The sequence below is a fragment of the Sturnira hondurensis genome, unplaced genomic scaffold (genome assembly GCF_014824575.4).
Source record: "Sturnira hondurensis isolate 20B ecotype Veracruz unplaced genomic scaffold, ASM1482457v3 Scaffold0024805, whole genome shotgun sequence".
NCBI lineage: Eukaryota > Metazoa > Chordata > Mammalia > Chiroptera > Phyllostomidae > Sturnira > Sturnira hondurensis.
This window is the reverse complement of record NW_028097436.1, coordinates 7130923-7138784: the sequence shown is the minus strand read 5'-3', so window position 1 is coordinate 7138784 and position 7862 is coordinate 7130923.

The window sequence follows — 7862 nt, the reverse complement described above, 5'->3', positions numbered from 1 at the left end:
TTTATTACTTTTTAAAAAGTATATATTTAACAAATAGCCCTAGAGCATTAATTTTAATATGCATATAGATAACCATACAAATTGGGAAAGAATTATTTTTCATGACTATTTGGTGATCCAAATGTATTTTTACCAAATGAAAATTTTAAAAATTGATATATTTTCCTTAAAATGAATGACATTTCAAATATTGACAATAAAAACTGTTTTCTTTTTCAAGGAACTATCTCCTTCCAAACACACATTTTCTTTCCAATACGTAATTAGTTTACATGACAAACAGGACATCTTCACATGGGTCTATGTGGGAAAGGTTGCATTTATCTCTCAGGTTAGATAAGAGTTACTCTGTATGAAAAAGCTAAGGATTTAGAGATTTATTTTTTTCCTTTCTGTAATCCTTTATTATGAAAAAACCTTTTTGATGCAAAGATGACATTTTCTGGAAATCCCTAAGGATTATTGTTTCCTTGGACTAAACTGAATCATCAGTGATCATTTTAGCTGTCAATGACCTATAGATGACATTTGTATCTGATTAATTAGATGTCTTCTTTTGAAAGAAACAGTTCATTGTGCATAATTAGAAGAGATACCAAGGTTGGAATCTTTGGCTCATTAATTTAATGAAGCTAGCCTATGGCATTTCTATTACTCAGTGGTGATGTTATTTTATTTGCAGTTAACAATGCTATATATAAAATGTTAATTCTTAATAAAAATGTAAATATTAAGCACAGCATAATATTTCTGATGAAATTTTAAATTTGGTTGTTTAGCATACATCCTTGTCAATTATTTCTGCTGCTAGGAAATGAAAACTTGAGACATTATTTTTGACTCAAATCAGCTATCTATTGATGATATTGTGTCCCTGTCACAGAGGTTGGCACGTGCCAATTCCTCAGCAGTGATGTGGTCCAAGTTGTACTATGATCCAGACATGTTTGCAATGTTTGCGTCCTTTTTAGACATTTTCAAATTGTTTTGAGAATGAAGTAGCTTTTTCCTCTTTGATCATAGAACTGTAAGAATATAAGCCCGGACAAGAAGCCAGCCATAAACCCAGATGACCTGAGATCATGAAATCATCAAAGAAAAGCAGAGATGAGAGGACAAAGTCCCAGGTTTCATTAAAAAACTTGAGCTAGCTATTTCTAAGGATGACATCACTGTAATAGCATAAACAACAAAATATTTTTTAAAAGCCTGAAATTTTGTTTTTTGCTTTTTTTAATTAAGAAATATAATTTGTTTATATTGTTTTGATTTTTCTTTAATTGGAATTGAAATAGGTCTAATTATATAAGATAGATTTGACTATCATAGAAATTCAAAGTAAACTATTGCAGAAGAAAGCAAATAAAGATAAAATCAAACAGTGAATAGTATTGTATTATAAATTAATCTTACAGAATTTTATTGTATAGAAGTTTATTATCATTCTCATTACATAGAAGAGGCACTGGTATCTGTGAAGTTATGTGAAACATGAAACCGTGTGTTACATGATTGAAAGCCAGTTCCATACAATTCCAAAATCCATAGGGTATATAGAATACTACGAAGAGCACTACAGTAAAATTTTTAAAAATTTATTGGACCTAGTAGAATAGCTACCATGAAGTTTATATATATATGAAAAACATATAGATGATGTTAAATGAGAGGCATTCATTTCTTATTCTTTTTACCTAGGATTAACCTTGGCACAAAAATAGCTGTTTGGGTTTTTCAGTCTACCCCAGTGTAAGTGTCGGACTCAAAGCTGGAATATATGTGCTTGTGATGCTTATAACTGGAAAGAGGAAAGACAGAACATGCTGTCAATCTTCATAGCAAAAGCATCAGCAGCAATTTGAACTCATTTAACATGGGGGCAAAACACTTTTTATGCACCAAAGGCCACACACTATGAAAACATTAAAATATTACCAGTGAACTATAGCTAGTTTAATGGAAAATGATGCTGTGTCATACTTTGGAAAATATTTTAACTAAAATAATTTTTTTAAAGATTTATTATTTACTCATTTTTAGAGGGGAAAGGAAGGAGAGAAGGAGAGAAGTATCAATGTATGGTTGCCTCTTGTGAGTCCCTTGCTGGGAATTGGCCTGCAACCCAGGAACGTGCCCTGACTGGGAATCGAACCGCGATCGTGTGGTTCTCAAGCCCGCGCTCAATCCACTGAGCTACACCAGCCATGGCAAAAATAATATTAATTAGAAATAATTATTAAAATAAGCTTAAGCCTTAAATGTATAAATTTCAAATATTTGCACCATGAGCATACAAGGAAAGCATCATTCCTGGAATAAACAAACTTGCATACCATTAATATATAGTTGGCATCTGTGAAATATGTTCCAAAGTAATCCTTATAAAAATAACCAAAAGTGATTATGAAAGTCATATTTTTCCTATAAATAATAAAGAAATAATATAAAATCTCAGTCTTGGGAGTTTATGTAGGCTCACAATTTACATAGTGGGTGACCTCCATCAAAGTTTTTAACTACTATAAACCTGAGTTTCCTCTGAATTAATAGTATCTCTTTTACAGGGTTGCACAAGAATGCCATCTGACAATGTGTGAAAATCATTAGGCACAATTATTTTTGCTCATCAAATTATTCATTAAAACATAGTTCCTATTATCAGTTACTCTATAGATACTTGTGGTCAATGAAATTGTTTAACATTTGGAGACTCACTGAAGGTTTACTTTTAAATAGTCAATGAATAAAATTGTTTATTAATATCAAATATATAAATATATGAGTAATCATGAGCTTGAGGCCTGTCAAATAAAAGATTATATACTCAGTAGACTTCAGAGGGCAATAAGACTTAAGTTTCATTTGGGTCTTTAATAGACCAAAATAGTCCATAATCCTTGGTAGTAACTATCAAAGCAAGGATAGCATAGGAAATTTAAACAAGATTTTATCCATAGCTATTGCAGTAAGAGAGAGTGTGGAGGCAACTTTGCCCGCAAGTTTCCCCGTCCACCATGGGTGAAAGTAAACACTACCAAGACATGATCTGCTTGAGGAGGAAAGGCGGCCAGTTTCTCAGAGGAAAAAGGCCAGGAACCCCTTTCTCCAGGGGCTTTTATTAGGTTGTAATACACAGGAATGCAGTGCAATAAGGATATCAAACAGTAGATAACATTTCAAAGAAATCTGAGGGCTTAGTCTGAGTCAGTGTCTGTCAGGAAAAGGGATTTGCAGAAACTTTGGGAGACATACTCATTTCCTGCTCGGACCCTTAATGTATGAATGAAAACACTCTTAGCAAAGCAGGTTTCACAGGATTTTTAGGAATTCTTTCTGATGTCAGATTTATCCCTGGATACTGCTCAAGCAAGTCAAGGAGCTAAACCCCTCCCCATCACAGGTTTTTAGGATTAAGTGGATTAGAGCCAGAAAGTGCTTCTCCCACGCGGAAATGGAGACTCAGGCCATGTCAGAGTAGCGGGGGAAGGGGGGAGGCAAGGGTCCATTGCTCTCTCTTTGTCACAGCCCCCGAGTCCTTCCATGATGGCCTCCCAAGTGACCAAGTCTGGCTTACGTTGCCCCTCGCTGTGAGGAGTCTTACCCATCATCGACTTCCGACCCCATGCTTTGGAGGCAGGGGGAGGAAACTGAGGCAGTGTTTGCTACCAGAGACAAGCTTTTGTCTCTGTTGTGGCTTGCAATCCGGAGGTCACTCACTCATCCTTAGCCATGGGGGGTAGTTACAATTCCTGAAACCAGGCAGAGTGGTTCCCAACAAGAGACCAGAGTGTGGCCTGGACTCAACTCCGCAGAAGCAAAGGGCAGGAGAGGCATTAAGAGCTGGGGTGGAGGGGCTTGTAGGCTATCTATGTTTCCTCATTGCCCTTACCCAAATACTTCATGACAGGAGGAAGTTTTACTACTTGAAGTAAGAAAATCATAGAAAGACAAATACCGTATGATCTCACCTTTAACAGGAACCTAATCAATAAAACAAACAAACAAGCAAAATATAACCAAAGACACTGAAATTAACGATAAGCTGACAGTGACCAGAGGGAAGAGGGGAGGGAATTTCAGGGGGAAAGGGGAAGGGGAATTTCAGGGGAACAAATATAAAGGACACAGGGATGAAAACAAGGGGGGTGGGATGGGGGTAAAAGGCAGAAAACTATACTTGAACAATTAAAATAAAATAGAAAAATTTTTTAGAAAAAGAAAATCATGGAAGTCAGACTCCCACCATCCCAGCACAACTAATAGCTGAGCATGCTATATTTCAAAATGGTGGCTCCCAGATCCTCCACAAAGTCTTCTCTGGGTTGTATAATTGGCAAGAGCCTGTTTGAAAGGGTTTACATACACTGTAAAAGGACACAGAGAGAATTTGTAATTACAGGATTTCTAAAGTAAATAGTCTAAGAAATGGAAGAGGAGAGACTTATGAGGTTAGGTCAAATAGATTCTGTAAAGAGCTGTTATGAGAGGGAGATCAGGGTCCTAACAGCAACAAGAAGCCTGTCTAAGGTTCAGCTGGCTGAGAGAACTATTGGGTTGGCCAAAAAGTTCTTTCGTGTTTTGCTTTTCCTGCACAATGTGTCTCTTAGCACTTAGTTGTGTTTATCTTCACTTGAAACAATTTTGTTAGATTGTATTGTGACAGCTGTCATATCAGCATGCATTTAAAAAGTATCAAAATTGGTGAATTTTTGTGTAGTCATTTTTAATATTGAAGATGGAAGAAAATAAGTGACATTGTCAGCATATTATGCTTTATTATTTTAAGAAAGGTAAAAATGCAGCTAAAAGACAAAAAAGATTTGCGAAGTGTATGGAGAAGGTGTGATTGATCAAATGTGTCAAAAGTGGTTTGCAAAGTTTCATTGTCTATGCAAAGAATCTTTGCAAAGATTTCTCTGGACAATGTTCCATGTTTGGGTAGAACAGTTGAAGTTGATAATGACCAAATCGAGACATTAATTGAGAACAATCAATCTTATACCATGTGGTAGATAGCTGACATACTCAAAATATCCCAATCAATAAATGTATAGGTGAAAATGAAAAATTTGTCTTTTGTTTATGGGAAAAAACACAGACTTTTTGGCCAAACCAATGTTAAGGCTGTTTTGAACACTATCTCTTGGAATCAGTTTAAAATTCATGGGTTTGCTCATTTTAATATTCTGGTAGCATCTATTGTGAGTCAGTGGAGAAGAAAAGAATTTCAAATTCAAAATGACGCAAAAATTTTCCAAGATTCTGAATGTTAAAAAGACAAAACTAAATGTCTCCATTACCATTTGTGTAAAGTCTTCTATTTTATACTTATTATTTGATGTGCATGGATTTATCACTCAACACATATAATTATGGTTAACTAAATTAAACATACCCATAATAAGTTTCCTTGTAAAAATGCTGTTTTTAATCTAGATCTTATTTATATGATCATAAATAAGATCAGAAAATCAATGTATACTACTTTATCATAGCAAAATTGAAAAATGTCATAGATGTGTGGGTAACTTTTGGCTAAATTTTAAAAAATCACTCTAACCCTGCTAGTGTGGCTCTGTGGATTGAGCACAGGCTGTGAATTAAAGGGTTGCCGGTTCAATTCCCAGTCAAGGCACATGCCTGGGTTTTAGGCTAGGTCCCCAAATGGGGTCCATGTGAAAGGCAACCACACATTGATGCTTCTCTTCCTCTCTCCCTCCCTTCCCCTCTCTCTAAATAAATAAATAAATAATATTTTTTAAAAATACTCTATTCACAATAAAACACTTTACTGTATATAGTTCTTATGTCTTTATCATAATATTGATATGTTAAAGACTGTTAAATGTCAAAAGATTTATCATGTATAAAATAATTAATTTGATTAAAACAAAGAAAAACAAACATTTCTTTATACACTGCTGAAATTTTTTCTTTTGCTCAACAAAAGAAATTGTTCATATCAGTAACTTTCAGACCAGTTTGAAAGAATTGATGCAAATAATAATGACTGACAGTTAGATGAAGTAACATATGTCTCTAGAAAATAGCACTGCCTTTCAAACAATTAAACATTTGTTTTTCCTTGGTAATAATTTGTTGTTCAGCCTATACAGTAATTATGAGATGAGGATGAGTGAGTTTAAATTAAATTTCTACAAATGTGACTATATACCTTCATTAATTCATTTATTTGATAAGCAATATTTGAGTTCCTTTCTGCATTTAGCAATATGAGAGGTTCTGATGGGAAGTACTAAAAAACAAAGTATATCATATTAAATAATGTTTTCAGTTGTAAAATTCAGTTGCCTTTAGATATATCCAAATTAAGTCTGAATAACTGACAATTTTTCTGAGAACTATGAAAAGAAACATGGAGTTGAACTATTTCTAATTTTTTAAGTAGGTTAAATAGATCAAGTAAAATTAGTCTTGTGATCATTTAAAGCCTAAGAATAATGTTTAATTCTGATATTTTGTTGCAGTAAAGAACATACATGCTTCTCCTACGGCAATATTCACATTAAAATATTTGCCCATTAACAGGAATCTAAACAACAAAACAAACAAGCAAGCAAAATGTAACCAAAGACACTGAAATACAGAATGTGCTGATAGGGTCCAAAGGGGAGAGGGGAGAGAATCACAGGGGAAAAGGGGAAGGACTCACATGAACAAGTATAAAGGACACATGGACAAATAACTAAGGTGGGGGGCGGAAATGGGAGGGAGGTGGGGAGCACTGCGGGGGGGCAGGGCTGGGAATACAAGACAGAAAACTGTACTTGAACAAGAATTAAATAAAAATAAAAATAAAAATAACAAAGACTTACAAAGAAAGAGGTAGAGAGAGAGAATATTTAAAGAACTCAAATATTCTGTCTTCCTTCCCTGGGGGTATGTTTTAAATTACTATTTTATATTAATTTAAAATATAATTTTAAGTATTGCCTGTTTTGATTTTTGTTGTTATTATGAAAGGAGAATCAAAAATCTCATCAATTATTTGGTCTGATCTAGCAAAACCATTGATACAAATTCTCACCTGACAAAGCACAGTGAAATTAAACATATGTATGTTAATACTTGTGGGTTGTTTTAGACATTTAATTGGAAAAGTAGAGTTTGATTTAAAATATTGTTTCTCTGAAAAAAGGAAATATGAGTGAAATACTATATAGATAAAAGCTGCAATCTCTTTTATAGAACTGAATCATATGTGTTTTAGATTTTAATTCCTTGAATTGACTAGCTAGCTAAAATTTCAGCTTTACCAAGTAAATACATATTTCTGTTCCTTCATATTCAAGGCAGCAAACACGTAAAAAGCATATATCAGAAACCTTATGAACAAACTCTTGCCCTAAGGTTATAATAAAGAGCATATCACTTTTCTTTGGGAAAAAAAAGGAAAATGTTTTCATTTCAGTACATGCCTTTGCTTCTCAGTTATTTTTAATAGTATTGTTTCTGTAAATGTAGATAAAAGTGGCCTTCCTTAATGAACACACAAGAAATGAAAATTCACATAAAGCAAGCTACACAGCTTTACCCCTTTACTCAGGGGAAGAATACAGTTAAAATGGACAAATGTATGTTCAGTATGAGTGAAGCTTTACATCTCCCCTGCTACTTCCACCACCCCTGGTTATATTTTTTTGCCACAAATAGGCGAAGCGCGTCTTTGCGGGTCTCTTTGGTGACATCTCCTGGAGAGAGCAAACACAATCATCCTCAGTAATTGCTACTGAACTGTGACTCGGGCCTGCTGCTTCATTCTACACTTCTGTAATTTTACTGTTTGTTTGCAAGGAGCTAAGGAAGCTTTGTGGATGACTTTTTACACGGTGCCAGACTGA